Genomic DNA, 26,578 nt, shown 5'->3' on the forward strand with positions numbered 1-26,578 from the left:
AACTGTGGGACTCCTCACCCCCTCCCCCCAAACTGTGGGACTCCTCACCCCCTCCCCCCAAACTGTGGGACTCCTCACCCCCTCCCCCCAAACTGTGGGACTCCTCACCCCATCCCCCCAAACTGTGGGACTCCTCACCCCCTCTCCCCATCCCCCCAAACTGTGGGACTCCTCACCCCCTCCCCCCCAAACTGTGGGACTCCTCACCCCCTCCCCCCCAAACTGTGGGACTCCTCACCCTCTCCCCCCCTCCAAACTGTGGGACTCCTCACCCCCTCCCCCCAAACTGTGGGACTCCTCACCCCCTCCCCCCAAACTGTGGGACTCCTCACCCCCTCCCCCCCTTCCAAACTGTGGGACTCCTCACCCCCTCCCCCCCTCCAAACTGTGGGACTCCTCACCCCCTCCCCCCCTCCAAACTGTGGGACTCCTCACCCCCTCCCCCCCTCCAAACTGTGGGACTCCTCACCCCCTCCCCCCCTCCAAACTGTGGGACTCCTCACCATCTCCCCCCACCCAAACTGTGGGACTCCTCACCCCCTCCCCCCAAACTGTGGGACTCCTCACCCTCTCCCCCCAAACTGTGGGACTCCTCACCCTCTCCCCCCAAACTGTGGGACTCCTGACCCCCACCCCCTCCCCAAACTGAGGGACTCCTCACCCCCTCCTCCCTCAAACTGTGGGACCCCTCACCCCCTCCCCCCAAACTGTGGGACCCCTTCCCTGAGGAGGGAGTGACTGGCCCGCTCTCTCGCTCCCGCTCTCTCGGAGATCTGCTCTCTCTCTCACTTTTACGACGGTGATGACCTGTTCTTCTCGAGTCACTGACCACTGGACCGGAGCCTCCAGAGGAGGAACTGCAGGCAAACGCTTCACTGGGCAAATAGTGAGGCAGTGGCACTCAGTCCCTCACTCTCTCACTCCCTCTGAATGCCTGGGAGAGGCTGGACATGTCACGGTGCTGTTCTGCTCTCCTACCAGCAAGGGAACGGGTCGGGCACTGCAGCAGACGGGAAAAGATGAATGGTTGTGAGGTGTTGCGTGTTGTGGGGCGGGCGAGGGGGTGGGGGGTGGGGGGTGGTGGGTGGAGGTGGGCAGGACAGTGGGAGTGACGGCCTGGGGTCTTTCTACAAGCCTGGAGTATTCATCAGATGAAGAGTCATAAGGACTCGAAACGTTACCTGTCTTCCTCTCCGCAGATGCTGTCAGACCTGCTGAGTTTTTCCAGCTATTTTTAGTTTTGTTTCAGATTTCCAGCGTCCGCAGTGTTTTGCTTTTATCCTGGTCAATCCCCTCTGCACTCTCTCCGGTGCAGTCACTTCCTTCCTATAATGCGGATTCCTGAACTGCACGTAATACTCGAGCTGTGGCCTAACCAGCGTTTTATACAGTTCCAGCATAACCTCCCTGCTCTTATATTCTGTGCCTCGGCTAATAAAAGCAAGTATCCCATTTGCCTTCTTAACCACCTTATCTACCTGTCCCGCTACCTTAAGGAACTGGTGGACATGCACACCAAGGTCCCTCTGATCCTCAGTACTTCCCATTCATCATGTATTCCCTCACACTTATCCGGGTTAATTCCATTAGCCACTGATCAGCCAATCTGACATCAGCCCATCTCTCTCCTCCTGTAATCTAAGGCTATCCTCCTCACTATTTACCACCCCACCAATTTTCGTGTCATCCGCGAACTTACTGACCAGCCCTCCTACATTCAAGTCTAACTCGTTTATATATGCCACAAACATCAAGGGACCCAACACCGATCCCTGTGGAACCCCACTGGACACAGGCATCCAGTCACAAAAACCCCCCTCGACCTTCACCCTCTGCTTCCTGCCACTCAGCCAATTCTGGATCCAATTTGCTAAATTGCCTTGGATCCCATGGGCTTTTACCTTCGTTATCAGTCTCCCACGCGGGACCTTATCAAAAGCCTTGCTGAAGCCCAAGTAGACTATGTCAAATGCATTGCCCTCATCTACATACCTGGTCACCTCTTCAAAAAATTCAATCAAATTGGTCAGACATGACCTCCCCTTAACAAAACCACACTGACTCTCCTTGATTTAATCCCTGCCTCTCCAAGTGTAGATTAATTCTGTCCCTCAGAATTGCTTCCAATAGTTTCCCCACCACTGAGGTTAGACTGACTGGCCTGTAGTTCCTTGGTTTATCCCTTCCTCACTTCTTCAATAACGGTACCACATTGGCTGTCCTCCAGTCCTCTGGCACCTCTCCTGTGGCCAGAGAGGTAATGAAAATTATTGCCAGTGCCCCTGCTATCTCCTCCCTTGCCTCACTCAACAGCCTGGGATACATTTCATCCGGGCCTGGAGATTTATCTACTTTTAAGCCTGCCAGACCACTTAGAACCTCTTCCCTTTCTATGCTCATTTCTTTCATTATATCACAGTCCTTCTGCCTGATTTCCATACCCACATCGTCCCTCTCACTTGTGAACACCGACACAAAGTATTCATTTAGAACCATACCTACGTCTTACTGCTCCACACTCAAATTACCACTATGGTCCTTAATGGGCCCTACTCTTTCCCTAGTTATCCTCTTACTCTTGATGTACTTGTCAAATAACTTTGGATTTTCCTTTATTTTACCTGCCAATGTTTTTCATGCCCTCTTTTTGTTCTAATTTCCTTTTTAAGTTTCCCCCCTACACATTCTATACTCCTCTCGGGTTTCCGCTGTTTTGAGCCCTTAGTATCTGCCATAAGCCTCCCTTTTTCTCTTTATCCAATCCTGTATATCCCTCGACATCCAGGGTTCCCTGGATTTGTTGGTCCCACCCTTTGCCTTTACAGGATTATGTTGGCCCTCTACTCTCACTATTTCCTTCTTGAATGAGTCCCACTGATCTGATGCAGATTTACCTGAAAGTAGCTGCTCCTAGTCCACTCTGGCCAAATCATATTTGACCTTATTAAAATCGGCCTTCCCCCAATTTGGAACTCTGATTTCTCGCCCATCCTTGTCCTTTTCCATAACAACCTGGAATCAAATAGAGTTATGATCACTGTCTGCAAAATGCTCCCCCACTGATACCTCTACCAATTGCATTTGTTGGAGTTGTTCAATGTTGAGGTTGTTGTTGAACTTGTTGGTGTTTCTCAACGTTGGTGTTGTTGTTGAATTTGTTGTTTTTAAATGTTGAGGTTGTTGTTGAGGTTGTTGGTGTTTTTTAATGTTGAGGTTGTTGTTGAATTTGTTGGTGTTTCTCAATATTGAGGTTGTTGTTGAGGTTGTTGGTGTTTTTCATTGTTGAGGTTGTTGGTGTTTCTCAATGTTGAGGTTGTTGTTGAATTTGTTGGTGTTTCTCAATGTTGAGGTTGTTGTTGAACTTGTTGGTGTTTTTCAATGTTGAGATTGTTGAATTTGTTGGTGTTTCTCAATGTTGAGGCTGTTGTTGAGGTTGTTGGTGTTTTTCAATGTTGAGGTTGTTGTTGAATTTGTTGTTTTTTAATGTTGAGGTTGTTGTTGAATTTGTTGGTGTTTTTCAATGTTGAGGTTGTTGTTGAATTTGTTGGTGTTTGTCAATGTTGAGGTTGTTAGTGTTTTTTCAATGTTGAGGTTGTTGTTGAATTTGGTGGTGTTTTTCAATGTGTCACATGGACAAACGCGGGTGAATTAAGGAAAGCCAGCATGGACTTGTTCAGGGAAAATCCTGCTTAACGAACTTGCTGGAGTTTTATTGATAAGGGAACAGAGAGGGTTGATGAGGGTACCGTTGTGGATGTGGTGTACATAGACTTCCAGAAGGCATTCGATACAGTGCCACACAACAGGCTTGTCAGAAATGTTATAGCTCACGGGATGAAAGGAATAGCAGCAACGTGGATAGAGAAGGAGAAACAGCTCCGTAGGGGGAAGGAGCGAGGATGAGAGGGACACAGAATTCAGTTAATCGGTGAAAGAAGCAATTGTGTTTTCCTGCTCGTTGTGGTCACTTCCTAGTTAAATATCAGGACACCGAACACACCTAAGGGATTGGTTAAAGCAAAAGTACGTAGGTTGGTGTATGAAGGAATTGAGAAGTTGGGAGCAGTATTACAAAGTTGGAGATCTTGTACACATGTCTGAGTTGGTCGGTTCCTCAGAACGAACTGTTCCGGACAGGAGAGAGACAGGAAAACTGTACTTCTGTCTCTCACCAGCTGTCCGAACGCAGAAGGTGTTTTGAATTCTTTGTGAAGTATGTTGTGGTGTGTTTTCCCAAACCCTCAGTGTGTCTGATCCACTTTACTAATCACTCACAACAAACTCACATTATGATCAACTCGGGTTAGTTTATTTACATTTAAAACCCGGGGCAGGAATGTTCACAAAGTCACACACTCACTCACACTCACACACCCAATCGCACACACTCTCACTCACACACACTCACACAACACAGACACACACTCACACACACAAACACACAAACACACCATACACACACACAAACACACACACAAGCACACACACCCACACTCTCAAACAACCACACACTCACACTCATACACACTCACACACACTCACTCACACTCAAATCCGCACACTCACACGCGAACACACACAGATACTCACTCTCACAAACACACAGCCACACATACACACAGACGCACACGCACACATACAGACACACACACACACACAAACACACACACACACACACACAGAGTAATGGAGGGTAGAAAAAGGAAACATTTACAACTATGGATAGTAACAGTACAAGAACCACGGAGATTAAATGAGTTCACATGATTTCCAGAGTCTGAGAAGAAAAAGTCCAAAGGCTATTTCCGATGTGACCGAGTTCAATTCCAAGTCCAATGGGAGCTTACTGCACGCAAATTGAATGCCTCGTTTCTGACATGACAACTATGAAAACACTGTAAAGAGTTACTTCATTGGCTGCCAAAGCATGTTGGGGATCTCCTGAGTTAGTGAAAGGTGCTAGAGAAATGCAGGACTTCTGTTCTGTTGCATTTTGTCGGATTCCTGCCTGGATTTATAATGGGGTTTTACAATGTCAACCGTCACACTGTCATTCCCACCTCCCATCACTGGTGGCGCTGCAGGAAGCTCCTCCTGGGGGAGATGGGGAACAAGATGAACTTTCACCTTTCAGACGTGGCCTCGGGCAGCCGGGGATTGTGGGGAAGGGAGGAGGGGCTGGGGATTGTGGGGGAGGGAGGAGGGGCTGGGGATTGTGGGGGAGGGAGGATGGGCTGGGGATCTTTGGACAATCCTGACACTCTCGTTCTGTGTCCCAGTCTCTCTTCAGGAACAATATTTCTCAATATCAGCTGCCTCGACGCAGGGCAGTGCCCTTTCCTCACAGATGAAACGGAAGTGATTGGAACAACTGACATCATTCCAGCTGGCTCTTCTGATAACGGCGCAGTTTTCATTACCATTCCAATTATTCGGTTCACCCTGATCCCATCGAGTAAAACTGGGAATTGGGGAAATAAAAAATACAGATAAAAATCTGACACCTTCTTGCACAGAATCAACAAGATTCCTACAGCCTGGTACAAATCCCAAACTAATTCCACTGTCCCGCTCTCTCCCCATAGCCCTGTACAAATCCCCAACTAATCCCACTGCCCCACTCTCTCCCCATAGCCCTGTACAAATCACAATCTAATCCCACTGCCCTGCTCTCTCCCCATAGCCCTGTACAAATCACAATCTAATCCCACTGCCCCGCTCTCCCCATAGCCCTGTATCAATCCCAAACTAATCCCACTGTCCCGCACTCTCCCCATAGCCCTGTATCAATCACAAACTAATCCCACTGTCCCGCTCTCCCCATAGCCCTGTACAAATCCCAAAATAATCCCACTGTCCCGCTCTCTCCCCATAGCCCTGTATCAATCCCAAACTAATCCCACTGCCCCGCTCTCCCCATAGCCCTGTATCAATCCCAAACTAATCACCCTGTCCCGCTCTCTCTCTCCATGCGATGCTGGGACTCACCTCACTGGGGTCCCATCCACCCATTTCCAGTTTCTTTCACTCTCTCGATTTGTTAGTCCGATCCAGTAAGTCCCACGATTATTCTTGATAGATTTCTTTATGAAATTCTGCAACAGATGTAATGATTTGGTGTCACCAGTTAGTATTACTGCCTTAATTCACACACACAATCACTCATAAACTCACACATACACCCACACACATGCCCTCACACGGACAGACACACTCTCTCACACACACGCACAACTGATACACAAAATTCCCCAAACCCTTTCTGAGGAAATTCTCCCTCATTCCCTCTGATTAAATATCAGGAAGACTGAAGCTGTTGTTTTCCGTCTCTGTTCCAAACTCCATTCCCGAGTTACCGACTCCATCCTGGGAACTCCCTGAGGTTGAACCAGACTGTTCACAACCCTGGGGTTGTGTTTAACCTGGAGATGGGATTCCCACCTCATATCCACATCGTCACCAAGACGGCCTCTTCCCAACTCCGTAACATCGCCCAGAACCACCCCGGTCGCAGCTCATCGACTGCTGGAACCCTCGTTCATGTAGTGTAGAGGGAGCTTTACTCTGTATCTAACCCCGTGCTGTACCTGTCCTGTGAGTGTTTGATGGGGACAGTGTAGACGGAGCTTTACTCTGTATCTAACCCCGTGCTGTCCCTGTCCTGGGAGTGTTTGATGGGGACGGTGCAGAGGGAGCTTTACTCTCTATCTAACCCCGTGCTGTCCCTGTCCTGGGAGTGTTTGATGGGGACAGTGCAGTGGGTGCTTTACTCTGTATCTAACCCCGTGCTGTACCTGTCCTGGGAGTGTTTGATGGGGACAGTGTAGAGGGAGTTTTACTCTGTATCTAACCCCGTGTTGTACCTGCCCTGGGATTGTTTGATGGGGACGGTGTAGAGGGAGCATTACTCTGTATCTCACCCCGTGCTGTACCTGTCCTTGGAGTGTTTGATGGGGACGATGTATAGGGAGCTTTACTCTGTATCTAACCTCGTGCTGTATCTGTTCTGGGAGTGTTTGATGGGGACGGAGTAGAGGGAGATTTACTCTGTATCTAACCTCATGCTGTACCTGTCCTGGGATTATTTGATGGGGACGGTGTAGAGGGAGCTTTACTCTCTATCTCACACCATGCTGTACCTCTCCTGGCAATGTTTGATGGGGACGGTGTAGAGTGATCTTTACTCTGTATCTAACCCCGTGCTGTACCTGTCCTGGGATTGTTTAATGGGGACTGTGTAGAGGGAGCTTTACTCTGTATCTAACCCCGTGCTGTACCTGTCCTGGGACTGTTTGATGGGGACAGTGTAGAGGGAGCTTTACTCTCTATCTCACCCCGTGCTGTACCTGTCCTGGGAGTGTTTGATGTGGACATTGCAAAGGGAGCTTTACTCTGTATCTAACCTCGTGCTGTACCTGTCCTGGGAGTGTAGAGGGAGCATAACTCTGTATCTAACCCCGTGCTGTACCTGTCCTGGGAGTGTTTGATGTGGACAGTGCAGAGGGAGCTTTACTCTGTATCTAACCTCGTGCTGTACCTGTCCTGGGAGTGTTTGATGGGGACAGTGTAGAGGGAGCTTTACTCTGTATCTAACCCCGTGCTGTACCTGTCCTGGGAGTGTTTGATGGGGACGGTGTAGAGGGAGCTTTACTCTGTATCTAACCCCGTGCTGTACCTGTCCTGGGAGCGTTTGATGGGGACGGTGTAGAGGGAGCTTTACTCTGTATCAAATCTCGTGCTTTAACTGTCCTGGGAGTGTTTGATGTGGACATTGCAAAGGGAGCTTTACTCTGTATCTAACCCCGTGCTGTTCCTGTCCTGGGAGTGTTTGATGGGGACGGTGCAGAGGGATATTTTCTCTCTATCTCATTCTGACAGATGCGTCTGTTATTCTCACCTGTTCCTGTTCTGTATTTATGATGATGAGGTGTGAATTTTGGGATTCACATTGTCGTTTTGCCGAGTCCCAGTTTACTCTCTCCGTTGAGAATCTATAGCAATGAAGATTATGATCGTTCCAGCCGCTCGGGCAGAGAGACTCTGCAAAATTATAGAGACTTAATTCAGAGAAATGTATTGAAACATTAGGATCAAGAGGAGGCCATTCAGCCCCTCTCGAGACTGTTGCACAGGAACAGGAGGAGGCCATTCAGCCCCTCTCGAGCCTGTTGCACAGGAACATGAGGAGACCAGTCAGCCCCTCTCGGGTATTTTACAACATTCTATTGAATCTGCTCTGTACCTTAACTCCGAGAGGCAGAGGCCGGGATAGTGCGGCCTTCCCCCGCTTGGAGATTGAGGCCTTGACTGAAGGATGGGGAAGGTGGGGGTGACCCCAATGGGACAGAGCATGGGATGTTGCAGGAGGGGGCAGGAGTACGGCCGGCAGCTCCCACTCACCTGAACAGATTCGGAGCATTGGGCAGAGCGATCGCGCCGTCTCGGACAATTTCTGGAACTTTCCATCCAGCTCTGTCAGGTTCCGCAGGGCAATGGCCAAGGCCCGGTTCAGGGGGTCAGCAGCATCGTGCTCCTTGTTCATCTGTAGAACTGAGAGACAGAGTCAGAGTGAGTGATAGTGTGGGTTATATCAGAGTGTTACAGTGAGGGATGTGGGTTATATCAGAGTGTTACAGTGAGGGATGTGGGTTATATCAGAGTGTTACAGTGAGGGGTGTGGGATATATCAGAGTGTTACAGTGAGGGGTGTGGGATATATCAGTGTGTTACAGTGAGGGGTGTGGGATATATCAGAGTGTTACAGTGAGGGGTGTGGGATGTATCAGGGTGTTACAGAGAGGGGTGTGGGATATATCAGCGTGTTACAGTGAGGGGTGTGGGATGTATCAGGGTGTTACAGAGAGGGGTGTGGGATATATCAGCGTGTTACAGTGAGGGGTGTGGGAAATATCAGGGTGTTACAGTGAGGGGCGTGGGATATATCAGAGTGCTACAGTGAGGGGTGTGGGATATATCAGCGTGTTACAGTGAAGGGTGTGGGATGTATCAGAATGTTACAGTGAGGGGTGTGGGATGTATCAGAGTGTTACAGTGAGGGGTGTGGGATGTATCAGGGTCTTACAGTGAGGGGTGTGGGATGTATCAGGGTGTTACAGTGAGGGGTGTGGGATGTATCAGGGTGTTACAGTGAGGGGTGTGGGATGTATCAGAGTGTTACAGTGAGGGGTGTGGGATGTATCAGGGTCTTACAGTGAGGGGTGTGGGATGTATCAGGGTGTTACAGTGAGGGGTGTGGGATGTATCAGGGTGTTACAGTGAGGGGTGTGGGATGTATCAGGGTGTTACAGTGAAGGGTGTGGGATGTACCAGAGTGTTACAGTGAGGGGTGTGGGATATATCAGGGTGTTACAGTGAGATGTTCCTCCCCGTACCTTGGACCGTGAGACCTGTAATAATTGCGAAGTTGCAGATTATGACAATGAGGCCGACCACGATGAGACATCTCGATTTTTTTGATCTTTTTCCTCCAACTGTTTCCTGTCCAGGTTTACCTGGAATAGAGAAGTATGATTGACCCATGTTGAGCAGCCTGTGTAACTGCACGGAACAGACAATGGTGATGTATCTACCTCCCTTATCGAGAGAAACAACAACCACGTTACTCGTTTATATCCCTTGTTTCACATCCCAGTGCACGGTACAGGAGAGTTATCAAAGAGAATCGAACACCGAGTCACACAGGGAGATATTAGGGACAGGAAACCAAAAGCTCAGACACAGAGATCGGCACAAGGAGTATCTTACAGAGAGAGGGAGAGAGAGGCACAGAGAGGGAGAGAGAGGCACAGAGAGGGAGAGAGAGGCACAGAGAGGGAGAGAGAGGCACAGACGGGGAAGGAGAGGCACAGAGAGGGAGGGAGAGGCACAGAGAGGGAGAGAGAGGCACAGAGAGGGAGAGAGAGGCACAGAGAGGGAGAGAGAGGCACAGAGAGGGAGAGAGAGGCACAGAGAGGGAGAGAGAGGCACAGAGAGGGAGAGAGAGGCACAGAGAGGGAGAGAGAGGCACAGAGAGGGAGAGAGAGGCACAGAGAGGGAGAGAGAGGCACAGAGAGGGAGAGAGAGGCACAGAGGGGAGAGAGAGGCACAGAGGGGGAGAGAGAGGCACAGAGGGGGAGAGAGAGGCACAGAGGGGGAGAGAGAGGCACAGAGGGGGAGAGAGAGGCACAGAGGGGGAGAGAGAGGCACAGAGGGGGAGAGAGAGGCACAGAGAGGGAGAGAGAGGCACAGAGAGGGAGAGAGAGGCACAGAGAGAGAGAGAGAGAGGCACAGAGGGGGAGAGAGAGGCACAGAGGGGGAGAGAGAGGCACAGAGAGAGAGAGAGAGGCACAGAGAGATAGAGAGAGAAGCACAGAGAGAGAGAGAGAGGCACAGAGAGAGAGAGACAGAGAGAGAGAGACAGAGAGAGAGTGAGAGAGAGACAGAGAGAGAGTGAGAGAGAGACAGAGAGAGAGTGAGAGAGAGACAGAGTGAGAGAGAGACTGGAAGGGAAAGAGACAGAGGTGGACAGAATCAGGCGGAGAGGTTTTGGGAGGTAATTCCAGAGTTTAGGTCCCCAGGCACCTGAAGGCCTGGCCGCCAATGGCGGAGCGATGGGAATCAGGGAACGCTCGAGAGGCCGGGATTGGAGGAACGCAGAGATTTCGGAGGGTTGTAGGAGGTTACAGAGATAGGGAGGGTTCTGGGTCTGGTGGAGGTTACTGAGAAAGAGAGTATTGTAGGGACTGGATGAGGTTACAGAGATAGGGAGGGGTCTAGGGGCTGGAGGAGGTTACAGAGATAGAGAGCGTTGTAGGTGCTGGAGGAGGTTACAGAGATAGGGAGGGTTGTAGGGGCTGGAGGAGGTTACAAAGATAGGGCGGGGTCTAGGGGCTGGAGGAGGTTACAGAGATAGGGAGGGGTGTAGGGGCTGGAGGAGGTTACAGAGATAGGGCGGGGTCTAGGGGCTGGAGGAGGTTACAGTGATAGGGAGGGGTATAGGGGCTGGAGGAGGTTAGGGAGATAGGGAGGGTTGTCGGGGGCTGGAGGAGGTTACAGAGATAGGGAGAGGTGTAGGGACTGGCAGAGGTTACAGTGATAGGGAGGGGTGTAGGGGCTGGAGGAGGTTACAGAGATAGGGAGGGTTGGAGGGGGTTACAGAGATAGGGAGGGTTGGAGGGGGTTACAGAGATAGGGAGGGGTGTGGGGGCTGCAGGAGGTTACAGAGATAGGGAGGGTTGTAGGGATAGGAGGAGGTTACAGAGATAGGGAGGGCTGTAGTGACTGGCAGAGGTTACAGAGATTGTGAGTGTTGTAGAGTCTGGAGGAGGGTACAGGGATAGGGAGGGTTGGAGGGGGCCGGATGAGGGTACAGACATAGGGAGGGCCAGAGGAGCTGTAGGAGGTGACAGAAAAAGGGATGATAGCAGGGTCTGAAGGATTTTGCAGAGTTGGGAAGGGTTGTAGGGGCTGGAGGAGATTACAGTGATAGGGAGGGGTGTAGGGGCTGGAGGAGTTTCCAGAGATAGGGAAGGTGTAGGGGTTGCAGGAGGTTACAGAGATAGGGAGGGTTGTAGGGGCTGGAGGAGGTTACAGAGATAGGGAGGGTTGTAGGGGTTGCAGGAGGTTACAGAGATAGGGAGGGTTGTAGGGGCTGGAGGAGGTTACAGAGATAGGGAGGGTTGTAGGGATTGGAGGAGGTTACAGAGATAGGGAGGGGTGTAGGGGCTGGAGGAGGTTACAGAGATAGGGAGGGATGTAGGGGTTGCAGGATGTTACAGAGATAGGGAGGGTTGTAGGGGCTGGAGGAGGTTACAGAATAAAAAATAATACAAAACTGAATAAAGGTCTACCTAATGCATCATGCACAACGCAATAGAGAAATGACTAAAGTGCAGCAGGTTTGACACAAATCATTATCTTACGACTGACATACGATATCCGTAACTAACCTGTTGTACGGACCTTAGTTGTCCCGGAGGCAGGAAGAAAGTTCAGCTCCGAGTACAAGATCTCCGGATCGTCTGGAAAACGGAAACAGAAACTATACAATGGATGAGAGTTAGATACAGAGTAAAGCTCCCTCTACACTGTACCCATCAAACACTCCCAGGACAGGTACAGCACGGGGTTAGATACAGAGTAAATCTCCCTCTACACTGTACCCATCAAACACTCCAAGGACAGGTACAGCACGGGGTTAGATACAGAGTAAAGCTACCTCTACACCGTCCACATCAAACACTCCCAGGACAGGTACAGCACGGGGTTAGATACAGAGTAAAGCTACCTCTACACTGACCCATCAAACACTCCCAGGACAGGTACAGCACGGGTTTAGATACAGAGTAAAGCTCCCTCTACACCGTCCCCATCAAACATTCCCAGGACAGGTACAGCACGGGGTTAGATACAGAGTAAAGCTCCCTCTACACTGTCCCCATCAAACACTCCCAGGACAGGTACAGCACGGGGTTAGATACAGAGTAAAGCTCCCTCTACACTGTCCACATCAAACACTCCCAGGACAGGTACAGCACGGGGTTAGATACAGAGTAAAGATCCCTCTACACCGTCCACATCAAACATTCCCAGGACATGCACAGCACGGGGTTAGATACAGAGAAAAGGTTCCCCTGCACTGTCTTTATCAAACACTCTATCTCACTTTCTATCTCTCTTTTTCTCTCTTTCTGTGTTTCTCTCACTCTCTATGCATCTGTCTCTCTCACTCTCGTTGTCTCTCTCTCTCACTCTTGTCATTCTCTATCTTGTTCTTGCTCTATTTCTCTATATGCTTCCCCATATCCACGTCTCCCTCTCTGCCTCTCTCTCTCCATTGAACAGTTTAACCTACGTTCACTGGGGGCTGTTGTGTTGTTTTTGATGTGTCTCATATTCATGTAGTCGGTGTCCTGCTCCATGGTTTGTGTCTGAGGGGTCTCTCTCCTCTGTTCCAGTCCTGTCTGCTTCTCCTTCTCTCTCTCAGATGTGTCTCAGTCTTTCCTCAGACTCGATGTCAGGGCGAAAACTTCCTCAAAACTATTTCTGCCTCTTGGTTCCATTTCACAATGACACTTCCCCTGAGATCAGAATGAGAGGCTGGTTGTACTGACTCCAGGGGCAGCAGTCCCTCTCTCACAATCTCTCTCACCATCTCTCTCTCTGTCTCCCTCTCTCTCAATCTCTCTCACTATCTCTCTCTCTGTCTCCCTCTCTTAATCTCTCTCACCATCTCTCTCCCTGTCTCCCTCTCTCTCAATCTCTCTCTCTGTCTCCGTCTCTCTCAATCTCTCTCACCATCTCTCTCTCTGTCTCCCTCTCTCTCAATCTCTCTCACCATCTCTCTCTCTGTCTCCCTCTCTCTCAATCTCTCTCACCATCTCTCTCTCTGTCTCCCTCTCTCTCAATCTCTCTCACCATCTCTCTCTCTGTCTCCCTCTCTCAATCTCTCTCACCATCTCTCTCTCTGTCTCCCTCTCTCTCAATCTCTCTCACCATCTCTCTCTCTGTCTCCCTCTCTCAATCTCTCTCACCATCTCTCTCTCTGTCTCCCTCTCTCAATCTCTCTCACCATCTCTCTCTCTGTCTCCCTCTCTCTCTCAAGCTCTCTCACCATTTCTCTCTCTGTCTCCCTCTCTCTCAATCTCTCTCACCATCTATCTCTCTGTCTCTCTCTCTCAATCGTCAACAGGAGGTAGAGGGTCTGCAAAGGGATATGGACAGGTCAAGCGGGTGGGCAAAAATTTGGCAGATGGAGTGTAACGTGTGAAAAGGTGAACCTGCCCAGGAGGCAGGAAGAACAGAAACGCAGTATTCTATTTAAACGGAGAGAGATTTCAGAACTCTGCGGTACGGAGGGATCTGGGTGTCCTGGTGCATGGATCACAAGAAGTTAGTCCGCAGATGCAGCAAGTGATTAGGAAGGCAAATGGAGCGTTGGTGTTTATTGTGAGGGGGATGGAATGTAAAAGTAGGGAAGTTTCACTGCTGCTGTACAGGGCCACACAGAGCGGGCAAGGGGCTCTGTATCACCCCGCCCCCTGCCCAATCTGTATCACCCCGCCCCCTGCCCAATCTGTGTGACCCCGCCCCCTGCCCAATCTGTGTGACCCCGCCCCCTGCCCAATCTGTGTGACCCCGCCCCCTGCCCAATCTGTGTGACCCCGCCCACTGCCCAATCTGTGTGACCCCGCCCCCTGCCCAATCTGTATCACCCCGCCCCCTGCCCAATCTGTGTGACCCCGCCCCCTGCCCAATCTGTGTGACCCCGCCCCCTGCCCAATCTGTATCACCCCGCCCCCTGCCCAATCTGTGTGACCCCGCCCACTGCCCAATCTGTGTAACCCCGCCCCCTGCCCAATCTGTGTCACCCCGCCCCCTGCCCAATCTGTATGACCCCGCCCCCTGCCCAATCTGTGTAACCCCGCCCCCTGCGCGCTCTGTTTAACCCCGCCCCCTGCCCAATCTGTGTGACCCCGCCCCCTGCGCGCTCTGTTTAACCCCGCCCCCTGCCCAATCTGTGTCACCCCGCCCCCTGCCCAATCTGTGTGACCCCGCCCCCTTCCCAATCTGTGTCACCCCGCCCCCTGCCCAATCTGTGTGACCCCGCCCCCTTCCCAATCTGTGTGACCCCGCCCCCTGCCCAATCTGTGTGACCCCGCCCCCTGCCCAATCTGTGTGACCCCATCCCCTGCCCAATCTGTGTGACCCCGCCCCCTGCCCAATCTGTATCACCCCGCCCCCTGCCCAATCTGTGTGACCCCGCCCCCTGCCCAATCTGTGTGACCCCGCCCCCTGCCCAATCTGTATCACCCCGCCCCCTGCCCAATCTGTGTAACCCCGCCCCCTGCCCAATCTGTATCACCCCGCCCCCTGCCCAATCTGTGTGACCCCGCCCCCTGCCCAATCTGTGTGACCCCGCCCCCTTCCCAATCTGTGTGACCCCGCCTCCTGCGCGCTCTGTGTAACCCCGCCCCCTGTATCACCTGGGATTGGGATTGTGTACAGTGGGAGTGAACGGGAAGGGGATTGGGATTGTGTACAGTGGGAGTGAACGGGAAGGGGTTTGGGATTGTGTACAGTGGGAGTAAACGGGAAGGGGTTTGGGATTGGGATTGTGTACAGTGGGAGTGATGGGAAGGGGTTTGGGATTGGGATTGTGTACAGTGGGAGTGAACGGGAAGGGGTTTGGGATTGGGATTGTGTACAGTGGGAGTGAACGGGAAGGGGTTTGGGTCCATTGGGATTGTGTACAGTGGGAGTGAACAGGAAGGGGTTTGGGATTGGGATTGTGTACAGTGGGAGTGAACGGGAAGGGGTTTGGGATTGGGATTGTGTACAGTGGGAGTGAACGGGAAGGGGATTGGGATTGTGTACACTGGGAGTGAACGGGAAGGGGTTTGGGATTGGGATTGTGTACAGTGGGAGTGAACGGGAAGGGGTTTGGGATTGGGATTGTGTACAGTGGGAGTGAACGGGAAGGGGTTTGGGATTGGGATTGTGTACAGTGGGAGTGAACGGGAAGGGGTTTGGGATTAGGAATGTGCACAGTGGGAGTGAACGGGAAGGGGTTTGGGATTGGGATTGTGTACAGTGGGAGTGAACGGGAAGGGGTTTGGGTCCATTGGGATTGTGTACAGTGGGAGTGAACGGGAAGGGTTTTGGGATTGTGTACAGTGGGAGTAAACGGGAAGGGGTTTGGGATTGGGATTGTGTACAGTGGGAGTGATGGGAAGGGGTTTGGGATTGGGATTGTGTACAGTGGGAGTGAACAGGAAGGGGTTTGGGATTGGGATTGTGTACAGTGGGAGTGAACGGGAAGGGGTTTCGGATTGGGATTGTGTACACTGGGAGTGAACGGGAAGGGGTTTGGGATTGGGATTGTGTACAGTGGGAGTGAACGGGAAGGGGTTTGGGATTGGGATTGTGTACAGTGGGAGTGAACGGGAAGGGGATTGGGATTGGGATTGTGTACAGTGGGAGTGAACGGGAAGGGGTTTGGGATTAGGAATGTGCACAGTGGGAGTGAACGGGAAGGGGTTTGGGATTGGGATTGTGTACAGTGGGAGTGAACGGGAAGGGGTTTGGGTCCATTGGGATTGTGTACAGTGGGAGTGAACGGGAAGGGGTTTGGGATTGGGATTGTGTACAGTGGGAGTGAACGGGAAGGGGTTTGGGATTGGGATTGTGTACAGTGGGAGTGAACGGGAAGGGGTTTGGGATTGGGATTGTGTACAGTGGGAGTGAACGGGAAGGGGTTTGGGATTGGGATTGTGTACAGTGGGAGTGAACGGGAAGGGGTTTGGGATTGGGATTGTGTACAGTGGGAGTGAACGGGAAGGGGTTTGGGATTGGGATTGTGTACAGTGGGAGTGAACGGGAAGGGGTTTGGGATTGGGATTGTGTACAGTGGGAGTGAACGGGAAGGGGTTTGGGATTGGGATTGTGTACAGTGGGAGTGAACGGGAAGGGGTTTGGATTGGGATTGTGTACAGTGGGAGTGAACGGGAAGGGGTTTGGGTTTGGGATTGTGTACAGTGGGAGTGAACGGGAAGGGGTTTGGGATTGGGATTGTGTACAGTGGGAGTGAACGGGAAAGGGTTTGGGATTGGGATTGTGTACAGTGGGAGTGAACGGGAAGGGGTTTGGGATTGGGATTGTGTACAGTGGGAGTGAACGGGAAGGGGTTTGGGTTTGGGATTGTGTACAGTGGGAGTGAACGGGAAGGGGTTTGGGATTGGGATTGTGTACAGTGGGAGTGAACAGGAAGGGGTTTGGGATTGGGATTGTGTACAGTGGGAGTGAACGGGAAAGGGTTTGGGATTGGGATTGTGTACAGTGAGAGTGAACGGGAAGGGGTTTGGGTCCATTTGGATTGTGTACAGTGGGAGTGAACGGGAAGGGGTTTGGGTCCATTGGGATTGGGTACAGTGGGAGTGAACGGGAAGGGGTTTGGGTCCATTGGGATTGTGTACAGTGGGAGTGAACGGGAAGGGGTTTGGGATTGGGATTGTGTACAGTGAGAGTGAACGGGAAGGGGTTTGGGATTGGGATTGTGTACAGTGGGAGTGAACGGGAAGGGGATTGGGTCCATTGGGATTGTGTACAGTGGGTGTGAACGGGAAGGGGTTTGGGATTGGGATTGTGTACAGTGGGAGTGAACGGGAAGGGGTTTGGGTCCATTGGGATTGTGTACAGTGGGAGTGAACGGGAAGGGGTTTGGGTCCATTGGGATTGTGTACAGTGGGAGTGAACGGGAAGGGGTTTGGGTCCATTGGGATTGTGTACAGGGAGTGAACGGGAAGGGGTTTGGGTCCATTGGGATTGTGTACAGTGGGAGTGAACGGGAAGGGGTTTGGTATTGGGATTGTGTACAGTGGGAGTGAACGGGAAGGGGTTTGGGATTGGGATTGTGTACAGTGGGAGTGAACGGGAAGGGGTTTGGGATTGTGTACAGTGGGAGTGAATGGGAAGGGGATTGGGATTGTGTACAGTGGGAGTGAACGGGAAGGTGTTTGGGATTGGGATTGTGCACAGTGGGAGTGAACAGGAAGGGGTTTGGGATTGGGATTGTGTACAGTGGGAGTGAACGGGAAGGGGTTTGGGATTGGGATTGTGTACAGTGGGAGTGAACGGGAAGGGTATTGGGATTGGGATTGTGTACAGTGGGAGTGAACGGGAAGGGGTTTGGGATTGGGATTGTGTACAGTGGGAGTGAATGGGAAGGGGTTTGGGTTTGGGATTGTGTACAGTGGGAGTGAACGGGAAGGGGTTTGGGATTGGGATTGTGTACAGTGGGAGTGAACGGGAAGGGGTTTGGGATTGGGATTGTGTACAGTGGGAGTGAACGGAAAGGGATTGGGATTGGGATTGTGTACAATGGGTGTGAACGGGAAGGGGTTTGGGTCCATTGGGATTGTGTACAGTGGGAGTGAACGGGAAGGGGTTTGGGTCCATTGGGATTGTGTACAGTGGGAGTGAACGGGAAGGTTTTTGGGATTGGGATTGTGTACAGTGGGAGTGAACGGGAATGGGTTTGGGATTGGGATTGTGTACAGTGGGAGCGAACGGGAAAGGGTTTGGGATTGGGATTGTGTACAGTGGGAGTGAACGGGAAGGGGATTGGGATTGGGATTGTGTACAGTGGGAGTGAACTGGAAGGGGATTGGGATTGGGATTGGGTACAGTGGGAGTGAACGGAAAGGGTTCGGGATTGGGATTGTGTACAGTGGGAGTGAATGGGAAGGGGATGGGATTGTGTACAGTGGGAGTGAACGGGAAGGGGTTTGGGATTGTGTACAGTGGGAGTGAATGGGAAGGGGATGGGATTGTGTACAGTGGGAGTGAACGGGAAGGTGTTTGGTATTGGGATTGTGTACAGTGGGAGTGAACAGGAAGGGGTTTGGGATTGGGATTGTGTACAGTGGGAGTGAACGGGAAGGGGTTTGGGATTGGGATTGTGTACAGTGGGAGTGAACGGGAAGGGGATTGGGATTGTGTACAGTGGGAGTGAACGGGAAGGAGATTGGGATTTGGATTGTGTACAGTGGGAGTGAACGGAAAGGGTTCGGGATTGGGATTGTGTACAGTGGGAGTGAATGGGAAGCGGATTGGGATTGGGATTGTGTACAGTGGGAGTGAACGGGAAGGGGATTGGAATTGTGTACAGTGGGTGTGAACGGGAAGGGGTTTGGGTCCATTGGGATTGTGTACAGAGGGAGTGAACAGGAAGGGGTTTGGGTCCATTGGGATTGTGTACAGTTGGAGTGAACGGGAAGCGGTTTCGGTCCATTGGGATTGTGTACAGTGGGAGTGAACGGGAAGGGGATTGGGATTGTGTACAGTGGGAGTGAACGGGAAGGGGTTTGGGTCCATTGGGATTGTGTACAGTGGGAGTGAACGGGAAGGGGTTTGGGTCCATTGGGATTGTGTACAGTGATAGTGAACGGGAAGCGGTTTGGGTCCATTGGGATTGTGTACCGTAGGAGTGAACGGGAAGGGGTTTGGGTCCATTGGGATTGTGTACAGTGGGAGTGAACGGGAAGGGGTTTGGGATTGGGATTGTGTACAGTGGGAGTGAACGGGAAGGGGTTTGGGATTGGGATTGTGTACAGTGGGAGTGAACGGGAAGGGGTTTGGGATTGGGATTGTGTACAGCGAGAGTGAACGGGAAGGGGATTGGGATTGGGATTGTGTACAGTGGGAGTGAACGGGAAGGGGTTTGGGATTGGGATTGTGTACAGTGGGAGTGAATGGGAAGGGGTTTGGGATTGGGATTGTGTACAGTGGGAGTGAACGGGAAGTGGTTTGGGATTGGGATTGTGTACAGTGGGAGTGAACGGGAAGGGGTTTGGGATTGGGATTGTGTACAGTGGGAGTGAACGGGAAGGGGTTTGGGATTGGAATTGTGTACAGGGAGTGAACGGGAAGGGGTTTGGGTCCATTGGGATTGTGTACAGTGGGAGTGAACGGGAAGGGGTTTGGGATTGGGATTGTGTACAGTGGGAGTGAACGGGAAGGGGTTTGGGATTGGGATTGTGTACAGTGGGAGTGAACGGGAAAGGGTTTGGTATTGGGATTGTGTACAGTGGGAGTGAACAGGAAGGGGTTTGGGATTGGGATTGTGTACAGTGGGAGTGAACGGGAACGGGTTTGGGATTGGGATTGTGTACAGTGAGAGTGAACGGGAAGGGGTTTGGGTCCATTTGGATTGTGTACAGTGGGAGTGAACGGGAAGGGGTTCGGGTCCATTGGGATTGTGTACAGTGGGAGTGAACGGGAAGGGGTTTGGGTCCATTGGGATTGTGTACAGTGGGAGTGAACGGGAAGGGGTTTGGGATTGGGATTGTGTACAGTGTGAGTGAACGGGAAGGGGTTTGGTATTGGGATTGTGTACAGTGGGAGTGAACGGGAAGGGGATTGGGTCCATTGGGATTGTGTACAGTGGGTGTGAACGGGAAGGGGTTTGGGATTGGGATTGTGTACAGTGGGAGTGAACGGGAAGGAGTTTGGGTCCATTGGGATTGTGTACAGTGGGATTGAATGGGAAGGGGTTTGGGATTGGGATTGTGTACAGTGGGAGTGAACGGGAAAGGGTTTGGGATTGGGATTGTGTACAGTGGGAGTGAACGGGAAGGGGTTTGGGATTGGGATTGTGTACAGTGGGAGTGAACGGGAAGGGGTTTGGGATTGGGATTGTGTACAGTGGGAGTGAACGGGCAGGGGTTTGGGTCCATTGGGATTGTGTACAGTGGGAGTGAACGGGAAAGGGTTTGGGATTGGGATTGTGTACAGTGGGAGTGAACGGGAAGGGGATTGGGATTGTGTACAGTGGGAGTGAACGGGAAGGGGTTTGGGATTGGGATTGTGTACAGTGGGAGTGAACGGGAAAGGGTTTGGGATTGGGATTGTGTACAGTGGGAGTGAACGGGAAAGGGTTTGGGATTGGGATTGTGTACAGTGGGAGTGAACGGGAAGGGGTTTTGGTCCATTGGGATTGTGTACAGTGGGAGTGAACGGGAAGGTGTTTGGGATTGGGATTGTGTACAGTGGGAGTGAACTGGAAGGGGATTGGGATTGTGTACAGTGTGAGTGAACGGGAAGAGGATTGGGATTGAGATTGTGTGCAGTGGGAGTGAACGGGAAGGGGTTTGGGATTGGGATTGTGTATCGTGGGAGTGAGGGTGAAGGGGTTTTGTTCCATTGGGATTGTGTACAGTGGGAGTGAACGGGAAGGGGTTTGGGATTGGGTTTGTGTACAGTGGGAGTGAACGGGAAGGGGTTTGGGATTGTGTACAGTGGGAGTGAACGGGAAGGGGTTTGAGATTACCTGGATTGACCTGCTGTCCCATCGCTCTGCAGTGGAATTCGTCCTGTACACACACATGGCGAATCTCCACACCACTTCTGGGAAGGAACCTTCTCCTGGACTGCGGTTTCCTGGGAGCAGATCCCGACTCCGTTTCTCTGGAATGGCGTGTCCAGCACAAAGGGGCCGGCCGGATCATCTACAGCCTTCGGGGGGCCATGGGGGTCCAGAGAGGGAGGGAGCTTCCATACAGCACGAGGGAGTCTACAGCGAGGGCAACGTCTATCTCCACCTCCCCGATTTCACCGTGAAGGATGAGGGCACCTACATCTGTATCGTCAAGGGGGACAGAGGTCACGCACAACAGGCCATCGCCGTGGAGGTCATGGGTAAATCAGTGTACAGATATCTCCCTGAGAGAGAGGACTGAGAGACACCAGTCAGTGTACAGATATCTCCCTGAGAGAGAGGGGACTGAGAGACACCAGTCAGTGTACAGATATCTCCCTGAGAAAGAGAGTGACTGAGAGACACCAGTCAGTGTACAGATATCTCCCTGAGAGAGAGAGGGACTGAGACACACCAGTCAGTGTACAGATATCTCCCTGAGAGAGAGAGGGACTGAGACACACCAGTCAGTGTACAGATATCTCCCTGAGAGAGAGAGGACTGAGAGACAACAGTCAGTGTACAGATATCTCCCTGAGAGAGAGAGAGGGGACTGAGAGACACCAGTCAGTTTACAGATATCTCCCTGAGAGAGAGAGAGGGGACTGAGAGACACCAGTCAGTGTACAGATATCTCCCTGAGAGAGAGAGGACTGAGAGACACCAGTCAGTGTACAGATATCTCCCTGAGAGAGAGAGGGGACTGAGAGACACCAGTCAGTGTACAGATATCTCCCTGAGAGAGAGAGGACTGAGACACACCAGTCAGTGTACAGATATCTCCCTGAGAGAGAGAGAGGGGACTGAGAGACACCAGTCAGTGTACAGATATCTCCCTGAGAGAGAGAGGGACTGAGAGACACCAGTCAGCGTACAGATATCCCCCTGAGAGAGAGGGAGTGAGAGACACCAGTCAGTGTACAGATATCTCCCTGAGAGAGAGGGGACTGAGAGACACCAGTCAGTGTACAGATATCTCCCTGAGAGAGAGGGGACTGAGAGACACCAGTCAGTGTACAGATATCTCCCTGAGAGAGAGAGGGACTGAGAGTCACCAGTGTACTGAACTCTCCCTGAGAGAGGTGACTGAGAGACACCAGTCAGTGTACAGGTATCTCCCTGAAAGAGAGGGTCTGAGAGACACCAGTCAGTGTACAGATATCTCCCTGAGACAGAGGGGACTGAGAGACACCAGTCAGTGCACAGATATCTCCCTGAGAGGGAGGGGACTGAGAGAAACCAGTGTACAGATAACTCCCTGAGAGAGAGGGGGCTGAGAAACACCAGTCAGTGTACAGATATCTCCCTGAGAGAGAGAGAGGGAGGGACTGAGAGTCACCAGTCAGTGTACAGATATCCCCGGGAGAGAGAGAGAGACTGACTGACACCAGTAAGTTTACAGATATCTCCCTGAGCGAGACGGGACTGAGAGACACCAGTCAGTGTACAGATATCTCCCTGTGAGAGAGGGACTGAGAGACACCAGTCAGTGTACAGATATCTCCCTGAGAGAGACGGGACTGAGAGACACCCGTCAGTGTACAGGTATCTCCCTGAGAGAGAGAGGGACTGAGAGACACCAGTCAGTGTACAGATATCTCCCTGAGAGAGAGAGGGACTTAGAGACACCAGTCAGTGTACAGATATCTCCCTGAGAGAGAGAGGGGACTTAGAGACACCAGTCAGTGTACAGATATCTCCCTGAGAGAGAGAGGGGACTGAGAGACACCAGTCAGTGTACAGATATCCCCCTGAGAGAGAGAGACTGAGTGACACCAGTAAGTTTACAGATATCTCCCTGAGAGAGAGGGGACTGAGAGACACAAGTCAGTGTACAGATATCTCCCTGTGAGAGAGGGACTGAGAGACACCAGTCAGTGTACAGATATCTCCCTGAGAGAGACGGGACTTAGAGACACCCGTCAGTGTACAGGTACCTCCCTGTGAGAGAGAGGGACTGAGAGACACCAGTCAGTGTACAGATATCTCCCTGAGAGAGAGAGGGACTTAGAGACACCAGTCAGTGTACAGATATCTCCCTGAGAGAGAGGGGACTGAGAGACACCAGTCAGTGTACAGGTATCTCCCTGAGAGAGAGAGGGACTTAGAGACACCAGTCAGTGTAAAGATATCTCCCTGTGAGAGAGGGACTGAGAGACACCAGTCAGTGTACAGATATTTCCCAGAGAGAGACGGGACTTAGAGACACCCGTCAGTGTACAGGTACCTCCCTGAGAGAGAGGGGACTGAGAGACACCAGTCAGGGTACAGATATCGCCATGAGAGAGAGGGGACTGAGAGACACCAGTCAGTGCACAGATATCTCCCTGAGAGAGAGAGGGACTGAGAGTCACCAGTGTACTGAACTCTCCCTGAGAGAGGTGACTGAGAGACACCAGTCAGTGTAAAGATATCTCCCTGAGAGAGAGGGGACTGAGACACACCAGTCAGTGTACAGATATCTCCCTGAGAGGGAGGGGACTGAGAGACACCAGTGTACAGATATCTCCCTGAGAGAGAGGGGGCTGAGAAACACCAGTCAGTGTACAGATATCCCCCTGAGAGAGAGAGACTGAGTGACAGCAGTAAGTTTACAGATATATCCCTGAGCGAGAGGGAACTGAGAGACACCAGTCAGTGTACAGATATCTCCCTGAGAGAGTGAGGGACTGAGAGACACCAGTCAGTGTACAGATATCTCCCTGAGAGAGAGAGGGGACTGAGAGACAACAGTCAGTGTACAGATATCTCCTTGAGAGAGAGGGGACTGAGAGACACCAGTCAGTGTACAGATATCTCCCTGAGAGAGTGGGGATTGAGAGACACCAGTCAGTGTAAAGATATCTCCCTGAGAGAGAGAGAGACGGAGTGACACCAGTCAGTGCACAGATATCTCCCTAAGAGAGAGGGACAGAGAGTCACCAGTGTACTGAACTCCCCCACAGAGAGGTGACTGAGAGACACCAGTCAGTGTACAGATATCTCCGATAGAGAGAGAGGGTCAGAGACACCACTCAGTTTACAGATATCTCCCTGAGAGAGAGAGGGGACTCAGAGACATGAGCCAGTGTACAGATATCTCCCTGAGAGAGAGGGGACTGAATGAGAGAGACAGGGGACTGAGAGTGAGAGTGGGGACAGAGAGAGAGAGGGGACTGAGAGAGATTGAGAGGGGACTGAGAGAGAGAGAGAGGGGTTTGCGAGGGAGGGGACTGAGAGAGAGAGAGAGGGGACTGAGAGAGAGAGAGGGGACTGAGAGAGAGAGAGGGGACTGAGAGAGAGAGAGAGGGACTGAGAGAGAGAGGGGGGACTGAGAGAGAGAGAGAGGGGTTTGCGAGGGAGGGGACTGAGAGAGAGAGAGGGGCGACTGAGAGAGAGAGAGGGGACCGAGAGAGAGAGAGGGACGGAGAGAGAGAGAGAGGGGACTGAGAGAGAGAGAGAGGGGACTGAGAGAGAGAGAGGACTGAGAGAGAGAGAGAGGGAACTGAGAGAGAGCGAGCGGACTGAGAGAGAGAGAGGGGACTGAGAGAGAGAGAGTGGGGACTGAGAGAGAGAGAGAGGGGACGGAGAGAGAGAGAGAGGGGACTGAGAGAGAGAGAGAGGGGACTAAGAGAGAGAGAGCGGACTGAAAGAGAGAGAGGGACTGAGAGAGAGAGAGAGGGGACTGAGAGAGAGAGAGGGGACTGAGAGAGAGAGAGAGGGGACTGAGAGAGAGAGAGAGGGGACAGAGAGAGAGAGCGGACTGAAAGAGAGAGGGACTGAGAGAGAGAGAGAGGGGACTGAAAGAGAGAGAGGGGACTGAGAGAGAGAGAGAGGGGACTGAGAGATAGAGAGAGGGGACTGAGAGAGAGAGAGGGATGGGACTGAGAGATAGGGGACTGAGAGAGAGAGAGAGGGGAATGAGAGAGAGAGAGAGGGGACTGAGAGAGAGAGAGGGGGGACTGAGAGAGAGAGAGAGGGGACTGAGAGAGAGAGAGAGGGGACTGAGAGAGAGAGAGAGGGGACTGAGAGAGAGAGAGAGGGGACTGAGAGATAGAGAGAGGGGACTGAGAGAGAGAGAGAGGGGACTGAGAGAGAGAGAGAGGGGACTGAGAGAGAGATAGAGGGGAATGAGAGAGAGAGAGAGGGGACTGAGAGAGAGAGAGAGGGGACTGAGAGAGAGAGAGAGGGGACTGAGAGAGAGAGAGAGGGGACTGAGAGAGAGAGAGAGGGGACTGAGAGAGAGAGAGGGGACTGAGTGAGAGAGAGGGTCTGAGAGAAGGAGAGGGGACTGAAGAAAGGGGACAGAGAGAGAGAGAGGGGACTTTGAAACACCAGTCAGTGTACAGATATCTCCCTGAGAGAGAGAGGGACTAAGAGACACCAGTCAGTGTACAGATATCTCCCTGAGAGAGAGAGGGGACTGAGAGACACCAGTCAGTGTAAAGATATCTCCCTGAGAGAGAGAGGGGACTGAGACACACAACTGAGTGTACAGATACCTCCCTGAGAGAGAGAGAGGGGACTGAGAGGCACAACTCAGTGTACAGATATCTCGCTGAGAGAGAGAGGGACTGAGAGTCGCCAGTCAGTGTACAGATATCTCGCTGAGAGAGAGAGGGACTGAGAGTCACCAGTTGGTGTACTGAACTCCGCCTGAGAGGTGACTGAGAGACACCAGTCAGTGTAAAGATATCTCCCTGAGAGAGAGGAGACTGACAGACACCAGTCAGAGTACAGATATCTCACTGAGAGAGAGAGGACTGAGAGACACCAGTCAGTGTACAGATATCTCCCTGAGAGAGAGAGGAGACTGAGAGACACCAGTCAGTGTACAGATATCTCCCTGAGAGAGAGAGGACTGAGAGACACCAGTCAGTGCACAGATATCTCCCTGAGAGATAGAGGGACTGAGAGACACCAGTCAGTGTACAGATATCTCCCGGAGAGAGTGGGGATTGAGAGACATCAGTCAGTGTAAAGATATCTCCCTGAGAGAGAGAGATACAGAGTGACACCAGTCAGTGCACAGATATCTCCCTGAGAGAGAGGGACTGAGAGTCACCAGTGTACTGAACTCTCCCTCAGCGAGGTGACTGAGAGACACCAGTCAGTGTACAGATATCTCCCTGAGAGAGAGAGGGACTTAGAGACACCGGTCAGTGTACAGATATCTCCGATAGAGAGAGAGGGTCAGAGACACCAGTCAGTTTACAGATATCTCCCTGAGAGAGAGGGGACTCAGAGACATGAGCCAGTGTACAGATATCTCCCAGAGAGAGAGGGGACTGAATGAGAGAGACAGGGGGCTGAGAGTGAGAATGAGAACAGAGAGAGAGAGGGGACTGAGAGAGAGTGAGAGGGGACGGAGAGAGAGAGAGAGGGGTTTGCGAGGGAGGGGACTGAGAGAGAGAGAGAGGGGACTGAGAGAGTGAGAGGCGACTGAGAGAGAGAGAGAGAGGGGTTTGCGAGGGAGGGGACTGAGAGAGAGAGAGAGGGTACTGAGAGAGAGAGAGGGGACTGAAAGAGAGAGAGGGACTGAGAGAGAGAGAGGGGACTGAGAGAGAGAGAGAGGGGTTGGAGAGGGAGGGGACTGAGAGAGAGAGAGAGGGGACTGAGAGAGAG

General features: G+C 52.0%; 1 long non-coding RNA gene across 1 annotated transcript; it reads right to left on the reverse strand.

Annotated features, from left to right (window-relative positions):
- Positions 1-5,348: 5,348 nt before the first annotated feature.
- LOC144676226 (uncharacterized) lies at positions 5,349-8,037 on the reverse strand. The gene is made up of 3 exons (XR_013575276.1): positions 7,898-8,037; positions 5,989-6,095; positions 5,349-5,461 (listed from the first exon to the last, which is right to left on the reverse strand). It is a non-coding gene; the product is annotated as an uncharacterized LOC144676226 (long non-coding RNA).
- Between the last annotated feature and the right edge of the window lie 18,541 nt (positions 8,038-26,578).

Source organism: Cetorhinus maximus, unplaced genomic scaffold (genome assembly GCF_964194155.1).
Source record: "Cetorhinus maximus unplaced genomic scaffold, sCetMax3.hap1.1 HAP1_SCAFFOLD_1444, whole genome shotgun sequence".
Taxonomy (NCBI): Eukaryota; Metazoa; Chordata; class Chondrichthyes; order Lamniformes; family Cetorhinidae; genus Cetorhinus; species Cetorhinus maximus.